Genomic DNA, 14967 nt, shown 5'->3' with positions numbered 1-14967 from the left:
TAAGAATTTTGATGATTTTGTGCAGAATTCTGCTGTTTTCTTGCAATTCAGCCGTTGAATCTTGGTAAAAAGTCATGATTTTGTAGATTTCGTGCCCTTCTTTCCGAATTCAAGCCAGAAAACCACGAAAATCGGCGAGAAATCGTCGTTTTGCCTCGAAATATGCGGTTTTCTCTAAGAATTTTGATGATTTCGTGCAGAATTCTGCTGTTTTCTTGCAATTCAGCCGTTGAATCTTGGTAAAAAGTCATGATTTTGTAGATTTCGTGCTCTTCTTGGCGAATTCAAGATAGAAAACAACGAAAATCGGCGAGAAATCGTTGTTTTGCATCGAAATATGCAGTTTTCTCTAAGAATTTTGATGATTTCGTGCAGAATTCAGCTGTTTTCTTGCAATTCAGCCGTTGAATCTTGGTAAAAAGTCATGATTTTGTAGATTTCGTGCTCTTCTTTGCGAATTAAAGCCAGAAAACAACGAAAATCGGCGAGAAATCGTCGTTTTGCATCGAAATATGCGGTTTTCTGTAAGAATTTTGATGATTTCGTGCAGAAGTCTGCTGTTTTCTTGCAATTCAGCCGTAGAATCTTGGTAAAAAGTGATGATTTTGTAGATTTCGTGCTCTTCTTTGCGAATTCAAGCCAGAAAACAACGAAAATCGGCGAGAAATCGTTGTTTTGCATCGAAATATGCGGTTTTCTGTAAGAATTTTGATGATTTCGTGCAGAATTCTGCTGTTTTCTTGCAATTCAGCCGTAGAATCTTGGTAAAAAGTGATGATTTTGTAGATTTCGTGCTCTTCTTTGCGAATTCAAGCCAGAAAACAACGAAAATCGGCGAGAAATCGTTGTTTTGCATCGAAATATGCGGTTTTCTGTAAGAATTTTGATAATTTCGTGCAGAATTCTGCGGTTTTCTTGCAATTCAGCCGTTGAATCTTGGTAAAAAGTGATGATTTTGTAGATTTCGTGCTCTTCTTTGCGAATTCAAGCCAGAAAACAACGAAAATCGGCGAGAAATCGTTGATTTGCATCGAAATATGCGGTTTTCTGTAAGAATTTTGATGATTTCGTGCAGAATTCTGCTGTTTTCTTGCAATTCAGCCGTTGAATCTTGGTAAAAAGTCATGATTTTGTAGATTTCGTGCTCTTCTTGGCGAATTCAAGATAGAAAACAACGAAAATCGGCGAGAAATCGTTGTTTTGCATCGAAATATGCAGTTTTCTCTAAGAATTTTGATGATTTCGTGCAGAATTCTGCTGTTTTCTTGCAATTCAGCCGTTGAATCTTGGTAAAAAGTCATGATTTTGTAGATTTCGTGCTCTTCTTTGCGAATTCAAGCCAGAAAACAACGAAAATCGGCGAGAAATCGTCGTTTTGCATCGAAATATGCGGTTTTCTGTAAGAATTTTGATGATTTCGTGCAGAAGTCTGCTGTTTTCTTGCAATTCAGCTATAGAATCTTGGTAAAAAGTGATGATTTTGTAGATTTCGTGCTCTTCTTTGCGAATTCAAGCCAGAAAACAACGAAAATCGGCGAGAAATCGTTGTTTTGCATCGAAATATGCGGTTTTCTGTAAGAATTTTGATGATTTCGTGCAGAATTCTGCTGTTTTCTTGCAATTCAGCCGTAGAATCTTGGTAAAAAGTGATGATTTTGTAGATTTCGTGCTCTTCTTTGCGAATTCAAGCCAGAAAACAACGAAAATCGGCGAGAAATCGTTGTTTTGCATCGAAATATGCGGTTTTCTGTACGAATTTTGATAATTTCGTGCAGAATTCTGCGGTTTTCTTGCAATTCAGCCGTTGAATCTTGGTAAAAAGTGATGATTTTGTAGATTTCGTGCTCTTCTTTGCGAATTCAAGCCAGAAAACAACGAAAATCGGCGAGAAATCGTCATTTTGCATCGAAATATGCGGTTTTCTGTAAGAATTTTGATGACTTCGTGCAGAATTCTGATGTTTTCTTGCAATTCAGCCGTAGAATCTTGGTAAAAAGTGATGATTTTGTAGATTTCGTGCTCTTCTTTGCAAATTCAAGCCAGAAAACAACGAAAATCGGCGAGAAATCGTCGTTTTGCATCGAAATATGCGGTTTTCTGTAAGAATTTTGATGATTTCGTGCAGAATTCTGCTGTTTTCTTGCAATTCAGCCGTAGAATCTTGGTAAAAAGTGATGATTTTGTAGATTTCGTGCTCTTCTTTGCAAATTCAAGCCAGAAAACAACGAAAATCGGCGAGAAATCGTCGATTTGCATCGAAAAATGCGGTTTTCTGTAAGAATTTTGATGATTTCGTGCAGAATTCTGCGGTTTTCTTGCAATTCAGCCGTTGAATCTTGGTAAAAAGTGATGATTTTGTAGATTTCGTGCTCTTCTTTGCAAATTCAAGCCAGAAAACAACGAAAATCGGCGAGAAATCGTTGTTTTGCATCGAAATATGCGGTTTTCTTTAAGAATTTTGATGATTTCGTGCAGAATTCTGCTGTTTTCTTGCAATTCAGCCGTTGAATCTTGGTAAAAAGTCATGATTTTGTAGATTTCGTGCTCTTCTTTGCGAATTCAAGCCAGAAAACAACGAAAATCGGCGAGAAATCGTCGATTTGCATCGAAAAATGCGGTTTTCTGTAAGAATTTTGATGATTTCGTGCAGAATTCTGCGGTTTTCTTGCAATTCAGCCGTTGAATCTTAGAAAAAAGTCATGATTTTGTAGATTTCGTGCTCTTCTTTGCGAATTCAAGCCAGAAAACAACGAAAATCGGCGAGAAATCGTCGTTTTGCATCGAAATATGCGGTTTTCTGTAAGAATTTTGATGATTTCGTGCAGAATTCTGCTGTTTTCTTGCAATTCAGCCGTTGAATCTTGGTAAAAAGTCATGATTTTGTAGATTTCGTGCTCTTTTTTGCGAATTCAAGTCAAAAAACAACGAAAATCGGCGAGAAATAATCGTTTTGCATCGAAATATGCGGTTTTCTGTAAGAATTTTGATGATTTTGTGCAGAATTCTGCTGTTTTCTTGCAATTCAGCCGTTGAATCTTGGTAAAAAGTCATGATTTTGTAGATTTCGTGCCCTTCTTTCCGAATTCAAGCCAGAAAACCACGAAAATCGGCGAGAAATCGTCGTTTTGCCTCGAAATATGCGGTTTTCTCTAAGAATTTTGATGATTTCGTGCAGAATTCTGCTGTTTTCTTGCAATTCAGCCGTTGAATCTTGGTAAAAAGTCATGATTTTGTAGATTTCGTGCTCTTCTTGGCGAATTCAAGATAGAAAACAACGAAAATCGGCGAGAAATCGTTGTTTTGCATCGAAATATGCAGTTTTCTCTAAGAATTTTGATGATTTCGTGCAGAATTCAGCTGTTTTCTTGCAATTCAGCCGTTGAATCTTGGTAAAAAGTCATGATTTTGTAGATTTCGTGCTCTTCTTTGCGAATTAAAGCCAGAAAACAACGAAAATCGGCGAGAAATCGTCGTTTTGCATCGAAATATGCGGTTTTCTGTAAGAATTTTGATGATTTCGTGCAGAAGTCTGCTGTTTTCTTGCAATTCAGCCGTAGAATCTTGGTAAAAAGTGATGATTTTGTAGATTTCGTGCTCTTCTTTGCGAATTCAAGCCAGAAAACAACGAAAATCGGCGAGAAATCGTTGTTTTGCATCGAAATATGCGGTTTTCTGTAAGAATTTTGATGATTTCGTGCAGAATTCTGCTGTTTTCTTGCAATTCAGCCGTAGAATCTTGGTAAAAAGTGATGATTTTGTAGATTTCGTGCTCTTCTTTGCGAATTCAAGCCAGAAAACAACGAAAATCGGCGAGAAATCGTTGTTTTGCATCGAAATATGCGGTTTTCTGTAAGAATTTTGATAATTTCGTGCAGAATTCTGCGGTTTTCTTGCAATTCAGCCGTTGAATCTTGGTAAAAAGTGATGATTTTGTAGATTTCGTGCTCTTCTTTGCGAATTCAAGCCAGAAAACAACGAAAATCGGCGAGAAATCGTTGATTTGCATCGAAATATGCGGTTTTCTGTAAGAATTTTGATGATTTCGTGCAGAATTCTGCTGTTTTCTTGCAATTCAGCCGTTGAATCTTGGTAAAAAGTCATGATTTTGTAGATTTCGTGCTCTTCTTGGCGAATTCAAGATAGAAAACAACGAAAATCGGCGAGAAATCGTTGTTTTGCATCGAAATATGCAGTTTTCTCTAAGAATTTTGATGATTTCGTGCAGAATTCTGCTGTTTTCTTGCAATTCAGCCGTTGAATCTTGGTAAAAAGTCATGATTTTGTAGATTTCGTGCTCTTCTTTGCGAATTCAAGCCAGAAAACAACGAAAATCGGCGAGAAATCGTCGTTTTGCATCGAAATATGCGGTTTTCTGTAAGAATTTTGATGATTTCGTGCAGAAGTCTGCTGTTTTCTTGCAATTCAGCTATAGAATCTTGGTAAAAAGTGATGATTTTGTAGATTTCGTGCTCTTCTTTGCGAATTCAAGCCAGAAAACAACGAAAATCGGCGAGAAATCGTTGTTTTGCATCGAAATATGCGGTTTTCTGTAAGAATTTTGATGATTTCGTGCAGAATTCTGCTGTTTTCTTGCAATTCAGCCGTAGAATCTTGGTAAAAAGTGATGATTTTGTAGATTTCGTGCTCTTCTTTGCGAATTCAAGCCAGAAAACAACGAAAATCGGCGAGAAATCGTTGTTTTGCATCGAAATATGCGGTTTTCTGTACGAATTTTGATAATTTCGTGCAGAATTCTGCGGTTTTCTTGCAATTCAGCCGTTGAATCTTGGTAAAAAGTGATGATTTTGTAGATTTCGTGCTCTTCTTTGCGAATTCAAGCCAGAAAACAACGAAAATCGGCGAGAAATCGTCATTTTGCATCGAAATATGCGGTTTTCTGTAAGAATTTTGATGACTTCGTGCAGAATTCTGATGTTTTCTTGCAATTCAGCCGTAGAATCTTGGTAAAAAGTGATGATTTTGTAGATTTCGTGCTCTTCTTTGCAAATTCAAGCCAGAAAACAACGAAAATCGGCGAGAAATCGTCGTTTTGCATCGAAATATGCGGTTTTCTGTAAGAATTTTGATGATTTCGTGCAGAATTCTGCTGTTTTCTTGCAATTCAGCCGTAGAATCTTGGTAAAAAGTGATGATTTTGTAGATTTCGTGCTCTTCTTTGCAAATTCAAGCCAGAAAACAACGAAAATCGGCGAGAAATCGTCGTTTTGCATCGAAATATGCGGTTTTCTGTAAGAATTTTGATGACTTCGTGCAGAATTCTGATGTTTTCTTGCAATTCAGCCGTAGAATCTTGGTAAAAAGTGATGATTTTGTAGATTTCGTGCTCTTCTTTGCAAATTCAAGCCAGAAAACAACGAAAATCGGCGAGAAATCGTCGTTTTGCATCGAAATATGCGGTTTTCTGTAAGAATTTTGATGATTTCGTGCAGAATTCTGCTGTTTTCTTGCAAGTCAGCCGTAGAATCTTGGTAAAAAGTGATGATTTTGTAGATTTCGTGCTCTTCTTTGCAAATTCAAGCCAGAAAACAACGAAAATCGGCGAGAAATCGTCGTTTTGCATCGAAATATGCGGTTTTCTGTAAGAATTTTGATGACTTCGTGCTGAATTCTGATGTTTTCTTGCAATTCAGCCGTAGAATCTTGGTAAAAAGTAATGATTTTGTAGATTTCGTGCTCTTCTTTGCAAATTCAAGCCAGAAAACAACGAAAATCGGCGAGAAATCGTCGTTTTGCATCGAAATATGCGGTTTTCTGTAAGAATTTTGATGATTTCGTGCAGAATTCTGCTGTTTTCTTGCAATTCAGCCGTAGAATCTTGGTAAAAAGTGATGATTTTGTAAATTTCGTGCTCTTCTTTGCAAATTCAAGCCAGAAAACAACGAAAATCGGCGAGAAATCGTCGTTTTGCATCGAAATATGCGGTTTTCTGTAAGAATTTTGATGATTTCGTGCAGAATTCTGCTGTTTTCTTGCAATTCAGCCGTAGAATCTTGGTAAAAAGTGATGATTTTGTAGATTTCGTGCTCTTCTTTGCAAATTCAAGCCAGAAAACAACTAAAATCGGCGAGAAATCGTCATTTTGCATCGAAATATGCGGTTTTCTGTAAGAATTTTGATGACTTCGTGCAGAATTCTGATGTTTTCTTGCAATTCAGCCGTAGAATCTTGGTAAAAAGTGATGATTTTGTAGATTTCGTGCTCTTCTTTGCAAATTCAAGCCAGAAAACAACGAAAATCGGCGAGAAATCGTCGTTTTGCATCGAAATATGCGGTTTTCTGTAAGAATTTTGATGATTTCGTGCAGAATTCTGCTGTTTTCTTGCAATTCAGCCGTAGAATCTTGGTAAAAAGTGATGATTTTGTAGATTTCGTGCTCTTCTTTGCGAATTCAAGCGAGAAAACAACGAAAATCGGCGAGAAATCGTTGTTTTGCATCGAAATATGCGGTTTTCTGTAAGAATTTTGATGATTTCGTGCAGAATTCTGCTGTTTTCTTGCAATTCAGCCGTTGAATCTTGGTAAAAAGTCATGATTTTGTAAATTTCGTGCTCTTCTTTGCGAATTCAAGCCAGAAAACAACGAAAATCGGCGAGAAATCGTCGATTTGCATCGAAAAATGCGGTTTTCTGTAAGAATTTTGATGATTTCGTGCAGAATTCTGCGGTTTTCTTGCAATTCAGCCGTTGAATCTTAGTAAAATGTCATGATTTTGTAGATTTCGTGCTCTTCTTTGCGAATTCAAGCCAGAAAACAACGAAAATCGGCGAGAAATCGTCGTTTTGCATCGAAATATGCGGTTTTCTGTAAGAATTTTGATGATTTCGTGCTGAATTCTGCTGTTTTCTTGCAATTCAACCGTTGAATCTTGGTAAAAAGTCATGATTTTGTAGATTTCGTGCTCTTTTTTGCGAATTCAAGTCAGAAAAGAACGAAAATCGGCGAGAAAAAATCGTTTTGCATCGAAATATGCGGTTTTCTGTAAGAATTTTGATGATTTTGTGCAGATTTCTGCTGTTTTCTTGCAATTCAGCCGTTGAATCTTGGTAGAAAGTCATGATTTTGTAGATTTCGTGCCCTTCTTTGCGAATTCAAGCCAGAAAACCACGAAAATCGGCGAGAAATCGTCGTTTTGCCTCGAAATATGCGGTTTTCTCTAAGAATTTTGATGATTTCGTGCAGAATTCTGCTGTTTTCTTGCAATTCAGCCGTTGAATCTTGGTAAAAAGTCATGATTTTGTAGATTTCGTGCTCTTCTTGGCGAATTCAAGATAGAAAACAACGAAAATCGGCGAGAAATCGTTGTTTTGCATCGAAATATGCAGTTTTCTCTAAGAATTTTGATGATTTCGTGCAGAATTCTGCTGTTTTCTTGCAATTCAGCCGTTGAATCTTGGTAAAAAGTCATGATTTTGTAGCTTTCGTGCTCTTCTTTGCAAATTCAAGCCAGAAAACAACGAAAATCGGCGAGAAATCGTCGTTTTGCATCGAAATATGCGGTTTTCTGTAAGAATTTTGATGATTTCGTGCAGAATTCTGCTGTTTTCTTGCAATTCAGCCGTAGAATCTTGGTAAAAAGTGATGATTTTGTAGATTTCGTGCTCTTCTTTGCGAATTCAAGCCAGAAAACAACGAAAATCGGCGAGAAATCGTTGTTTTGCATCGAAATATGCGGTTTTCTGTAAGAATTTTGATGATTTCGTGCAGAATTCTGCTGTTTTCTTGCAATTCAGCCGTTGAATCTTGGTAAAAAGTCATGATTTTGTAGATTCCGTGCTCTTCTTTGCGAATTCAAGATAGAAAACAACGAAAATCGGCGAGAAATCGTCGTTTTGCATCGAAATATGCGGTTTTCTCTAAGAATTTTGATAATTTCGTGCAAAATTCTGCTGTTTTCTTGCAATTCAGCCGTTGGTAAAAAGTCATGATTTTGTAGATTTCGTGCTCTTCTTTGCGAATTCAAGCCAGAAAACAACGAAAATCGGCGAGAAATCGTCATTTTGCATCGAAATATGCGGTTTTCTGTAAGAATTTTGATGACTTCGTGCAGAATTCTTATGTTTTCTTGCAATTCAGCCGTAGAATCTTGGTAAAAAGTGATGATTTTGTAGATTTCGTGCTCTTCTTTGCAAATTCAAGCCAGATAACAACGAAAATCGGCGAGAAATCGTCGTTTTGCATCGAAATATGCGGTTTTCTGTAAGAATTTTGATGATTTCGTGCAGAATTCTGCTGTTTTCTTGCAATTCAGCCGTAGAATCTTGGTAAAAAGTGATGATTTTGTAGATTTCGTGCTCTTCTTTGCGAATTCAAGCCAGAAAACAACGAAAATCGGCGAGAAATCGTTGTTTTGCATCGAAATATGCGGTTTTCTGTAAGAATTTTGATGATTTCGTGCAGAATTCTGCTGTTTTCTTGCAATTCAGCCGTTGAATCTTGGTAAAAAGTCATGATTTTGTAGATTCCGTGCTCTTCTTTGCGAATTCAAGATAGAAAACAACGAAAATCGGCGAGAAATCGTCGTTTTGCATCGAAATATGCGGTTTTCTCTAAGAATTTTGATGATTTCGTGCAGAATTCTGCTGTTTTCTTGCAATTCAGCCGTTGAATCTTGGTAAAAAGTGATGATTTTGTAGATTTCGTGCTCTTCTTTGCGAATTCAAGCCAGAAAACAACGAAAATCGGCGAGAAATCGTCGTTTTGCATCGAAATATGCGGTTTTCTGTAAGAATTTTGATGATTTCGTGCAGAATTCTGCTGTTTTCTTGCAATTCAGCCGTTGAATCTTGGTAAAAAGTCATGATTTTGTAGATTTCGTGCTCTTCTTTGCAAATTCATGCCAGAAAACAACGAAAATCGGCGAGAAATCGTCGTCTTGCATCGAAATATGCGGTTTTCTGTAAGAATTTTGAAGATTTCGTGCAGAATTCTGCTGTTTTCTTGCAATTCAGCTGTTGAACCTTGGTAAAAAGTCATGATTTTGTAGATCTCGTGCCCTTCTTTGCGAATTCAAGCGAGAAAACAACGAAAATCGGCGAGAAATCGTCGTTTTGCATCGAAATATGCGGTTTTCTGTAAGAATTTTGATGATTTCGTGCAGAATTCTGCTGTTTTCTTGCAATTCAGCCGTTGAATCTAGGTAAAAAGTCATGATTTTATAGATTTCGTGCTCTTCTTGGCGAATTCAAGATAGAAAACAACGAAAATCGGCGAGAAATCGTTGTTTTGCATCGAAATATGCGGTTTTCTGTGAGAATTTTGATGATTTCGTGCAGAATTCTGCTGTTTTCTTGCAATTCAGCCGTTGAATCTAGGTAAAAAGTCATGATTTTGTAGATTTCGTGCTCTTCTTGGCGAATTCAAGATAGAAAACAACGAAAATCGGCGAGAAATCGTTGTTTTGCATCGAAATATGCAGTTTTCTCTAAGAATTTTGATGATTTCGTGCAGAATTCTGCTGTTTTCTTGCAATTCAGCCGTTGAATCTTGGTAAAAAGTCATGATTTTGTAGATTTCGTGCTCTTCTTTGCGAATTCAAGCCAGAAAACAACGAAAATCGGCGAGAAATCGTCGTTTTGCATCGAAATATGCGGATTTCTGTAAGAATTTTGATGATTTCGTGCAGAATTCTGTTGTTTTCTTGCAATTCAGCCGTAGAATCTTGGTAAAAAGTGATGATTTTGTAGATTTCGTGCTTTTCTTTGCGAATTCAAGCCAGAAAACAACGAAAATCGGCGAGAAATCGTTGTTTTGCATCGAAATATGCGGTTTTCTGTAAGAATTTTGATGATTTCGTGCAGAATTCTGCTGTTTTCTTGCAATTCAGCCGTTGAATCTTGGTAAAAAGTCATGATTTTGTAGATTTCGTGCTCTTCTTTGCGAATTCAAGCCAGAAAACAACGAAAATCGGCGAGAAATCGTCGATTTGCATCGAAAAATGCGGTTTTCTGTAAGAATTTTGATGATTTCGTGCAGAATTCTGCGGTTTTCTTGCAATTCAGCCGTTGAATCTTAGTAAAAAGTCATGATTTTGTAGATTTCGTGCTCTTCTTTGCGAATTCAAGCCAGAAAACAACGAAAATAGGCGAGAAATCGTCGTTTTGCATCGAAATATGCGGTTTTCTGTAAGAATTTTGATGATTTCGTGCAGAATTCTGCTGTTTTCTTGCAATTCAGCCGTTGAATCTTGGTAAAAAGTGATCATTTTGTAGATTTCGTGCTCTTCTTTGCGAATTCAAGCCAGAAAACAACGAAAATCGGCGAGAAATCGTTGTTTTGCATCGAAATATGCGGTTTTCTCTAAGAATTTTGAAGATTTCGTGCAGAATTCTGCTGTTTTCTTGCAATTCAGCCGTTGAATCTTGGTAAAAAGTCATGATTTTGTAGATTTCGTGCTCTTCTTTGCGAATTCAAGCCAGAAAACAACGAAAATCGGCGAGAAATCGTCGTTTTGCATCGAAAAATGCGGTTTTCTGTAAGAATTTTGATGATTTCGTGCAGAAAGTCATGATTTTGTAGATTTCGTGCTCTTCTTTGCGAATTTAAGCCAGAAAACCACGAAAATCGGCGAGAAATCGTCGTTTTGCATCGAAATATGCGGTTTTCTCTAAGAATTTTGATGATTTCGTGCAGAATTCTGCTGTTTTCTTGCAATTCAGCCGTTGAATCTTGGTAAAAAGTGATGATTTTGTAGATTTCGTGCTCTTCTTTGCGAATTCAAGCCAGAAAACAACGAAAATCGGCGAGAAATCGTCGTTTTGCATCGAAATATGCGGTTTTCTCTAAGAATTTTGACAATTTCGTGCAGAATTCTGCTGTTTTCTTGCAATTCAGCCGTTGAATCTTGGTAAAAAGTCATGATTTTGTAGATTTTGTGCTCTTCTTTGCGAATTCAAGATAGAAAACAACAAAAATCAGCGAGAAATCGTCGTTTTGCATCGAAATATGCGGTTTTCTCTAAGAATTTTGACAATTTCGTGCAGAATTCTGCTGTTTTCTTGCAATTCAGCCGTTGAATCTTGGTAAAAAGTCATGATTTTGTAGATTTCGTGCTCTTCTTTGCGAATTCAAGCCAGAAAACAACGAAAATCGGCGAGAAATCGTCGATTTGCATCGAAAAATGCTGTTTTCTGTAAGAATTTTGATGATTTCGTGCAGAATTCTGCGGTTTTCTTGCAATTCAGCCGTTGAATCTTAGTAAAAAGTCATGATTTTGTAGATTTCGTGCTCTTCTTTGCGAATTCAAGCCAGAAAACAACGAAAATAGGCGAGAAATCGTCGTTTTGCATCGAAATATGCGGTTTTCTGTAAGAATTTTGATGATTTCGTGCAGAATTCTGCTGTTTTCTTGCAATTCAGCCGTAGAATCTTGGTAAAAAGTGATGATTTTGTAGATTTCGTGCTCTTCTTTGCGAATTCAAGCCAGAAAACAACGAAAATCGGCGAGAAATCGTTGTTTTGCATCGAAATATGCGGTTTTCTGTAAGAATTTTGATGATTTCGTGCAGAATTCTGCTGTTTTCTTGCAATTCAGCCGTTGAATCTTGGTAAAAAGTCATGATTTTGTAGATTTCGTGCTCTTCTTTGCGAATTCAAGCCAGAAAACAACGAAAATCGGCGAGAAATCGTCGTTTTGCATCGAAAAATGCGGTTTTCTGTAAGAATTTTGATGATTTCGTGCAGAAAGTCATGATTTTGTAGATTTCGTGCTCTTCTTTGCGAATTTAAGCCAGAAAACCACGAAAATCGGCGAGAAATCGTCGTTTTGCATCGAAATATGCGGCTTTCTCTAAGAATTTTGATGATTTCGTGCAGAATTCTGCTGTTTTCTTGCAATTCAGCCGTTGAATCTTGGTAAAAAGTGATGATTTTGTAGATTTCGTGCTCTTCTTTGCGAATTCAAGCCAGAAAACAACGAAAATCGGCGAGAAATCGTCGATTTGCATCGAAAAATGCGGTTTTCTGTAAGAATTTTGATGATTTCGTGCAGAATTCTGCGGTTTTCTTGCAATTCAGCCGTTGAATCTTAGTAAAAAGTCATGATTTTGTAGATTTCGTGCTCTTCTTTGCGAATTCAAGCCAGAAAACAACGAAAATAGGCGAGAAATCGTCGTTTTGCATCGAAATATGCGGTTTTCTGTAAGAATTTTGATGATTTCGTGCAGAATTCTGCTGTTTTCTTGCAATTCAGCCGTAGAATCTTGGTAAAAAGTGATGATTTTGTAGATTTCGTGCTCTTCTTTGCGAATTCAAGCCAGAAAACAACGAAAATCGGCGAGAAATCGTTGTTTTGCATCGAAATATGCGGTTTTCTGTAAAAATTTTGATGATTTCGTGCAGAATTCTGCTGTTTTCTTGCAATTCAGCCGTTGAATCTTGGTAAAAAGTCATGATTTTGTAGATTTCGTGCTCTTCTTTGCGAATTCAAGCCAGAAAACAACGAAAATCGGCGAGAAATCGTCGTTTTGCATCGAAAAATGCGGTTTTCTGTAAGAATTTTGATGATTTCGTGCAGAAAGTCATGATTTTGTAGATTTCGTGCTCTTCTTTGCGAATTTAAGCCAGAAAATCACGAAAATCGGCGAGAAATCGTCGTTTTGCATCGAAATATGCGGTTTTCTCTAAGAATTTTGATGATTTCGTGCAGAATTCTGCTGTTTTCTTGCAATTCAGCCGTTGAATCTTGGTAAAAAGTGATGATTTTGTAGATTTCGTGCTCTTCTTTGCGAATTCAAGCCAGAAAACAACGAAAATCGGCGAGAAATCGTCGTTTTGCATCGAAATATGCGGTTTTCTCTAAGAATTTTGACAATTTCGTGCAGAATTCTGCTGTTTTCTTGCAATTCAGCCGTTGAATCTTGGTAAAAAGTCATGATTTTGTAGATTTTGTGCTCTTCTTTGCGAATTCAAGATAGAAAACAACAAAAATCAGCGAGAAATCGTCGTTTTGCATCGAAATATGCGGTTTTCTCTAAGAATATTGATGATTTCGTGCAGAATTCTGCTGTTTTCTTGCAATTCAGCCGTTGAATCTTGGTAAAAAGTCATGATTTTGTAGAGTTCGTGCTCTTCTTTGCGAATTCATGCCAGAAAACAACGAAAATTGGCGAGAAATCGTCGTTTTGCATCGAAATATGCGGTTTTCTGTAAGAATTTTGATGATTTCGTGCAGAATTCTGCTGTTTTCTTGCAATTCAGCCTTTGAATCTTGGTAAAAAGTCATGATTTTGTAGATCTCGTGCTCTTCTTTGCGAATTCAAGCCAGAAAACAACGAAAATCGGCGAGAAATCGTCGTTTGCATCGAAATATGCGGTTTTCTGTAAGAATTTTGATGATTTCGTGCAGAATTCTGCTGTTTTCTTGCAATTCAGCCTTTGAATCTTGGTAAAAAGTCATGATTTTGTAGATCTCGTGCTCTTCTTTGCGAATTCAAGCCAGAAAACAACGAAAATCGGCGAGAAATCGTCGTTTTGCATCGAAATATGCGGTTTTCTGTAAGAATTTTGATGATTTCGTGCAGAATTCTGCTGTTTTCTTGCAATTCAGCCGTTGAATCTTGGTAAAAAGTCATGATTTTGTAGATTTCGTGCTCTTCTTTGCGAATTCAAGCCAGAAAACAACGAAAATCGGCGAGAAATCGTCGTTTTGCATCGAAATATGCGGTTTTCTCTAAGAATTTTGACGATTTCGTGCAGAATTCTGCTGTTTACTTGCAATTCAGCCGTTGAATCTTGGTAAAAAGTCATGATTTTGTAGATTTCGTGCTCTTCTTTGCGAATTCAAGATAGAAAACAACGAAAATCGGCGAGAAATCGTCGATTTGCATCGAAAATGCGGTTTTCTGTAAGAATTTTGATGATTTCGTGCAGAATTCTGCGGTTTTCTTGCAATTCAGCCGTTGAATCTTAGTAAAAAGTCATGATTTTGTAGATTTCGTGCTCTTCTTGGTGAATTCAAGATAGAAAACAACGAAAATCGGCGAGAAATCGTTGTTTTGCATCGAAATATGCAGTTTTCTCTAAGAATTTTGATGATTTCGTGCAGAATTCTGCTGTTTTCTTGCAATTCAGCCGTAGAATCTTGGTAAAAAGTGATGATTTTGTAGATTTCGTGCTCTTCTTTGCGAATTCAAGCCAGAAAACAACGAAAATCGGCGAGAAATCGTCGTTTTGCATCGAAATATGCGGTTGTCTGTAAGAATTTTGATGATTTCGTGCAGAATTCTGCTGTTTTCTTGCAATTCAGCCGTTGAATCTTGGTAAAAAGTCATGATTTTGTAGATTTCGTGCTCTTCTTTGCGAATTCAAGCCAGAAAACAACGAAAATCGGCGAGAAATCGTCGTTTTGCATCGAAATATGCGGTCTTCTCTAAGAATTTTGACGATTTCGTGCAGAATTCTGCTGTTTACTTGCAATTCAGCCGTTGAATCTTGGTAAAAAGTCATGATTTTGTAGATTTCGTGCTCTTCTTTGCGAATTCAAGATAGAAAACAACGAAAATCAGCGAGAAATCGTCGTTTTGCATCGAAATATGCGGTTTTCTCTAAGAATTTTGATGATTTCGTGCAGAATTCTGCTGTTTTCTTGCAATTCAGCCGTTGAATCTAGGTAAAAAGTCATGATTTTGTAGATTTCGTGCTCTTCTTGGTGAATTCAAGATAGAAAACAACGAAAATCGGCGAGAAATCGTTGTTTTGCATCGAAATATGCAGTTTTCTCTAAGAATTTTGATGATTTCGTGCAGAATTCTGCTGTTTTCTTGCAATTCAGCCGTAGAATCTTGGTAAAAAGTGATGATTTTGTAGATTTCGTGCTCTTCTTTGCGAATTCAAGCCAGAAAACAACGAACATCGGCGAGAAATCGTTGTTTTGCATCGAAATATGCGGTTTTCTGTAAGAATTTTGATGATTTCGTGCAGAATTCTGCTGTTTTCTTGCAATTCAGCCGT

Source organism: Gnatocerus cornutus, chromosome 3, assembly GCF_029298725.1.
Source record: "Gnatocerus cornutus isolate USDA-ARS CGAHR chromosome 3, icGnaCorn1.1, whole genome shotgun sequence".
Classification (NCBI taxonomy): Eukaryota; Metazoa; Arthropoda; class Insecta; order Coleoptera; family Tenebrionidae; genus Gnatocerus; species Gnatocerus cornutus.
This window is presented reverse-complemented; position numbering follows the sequence as displayed.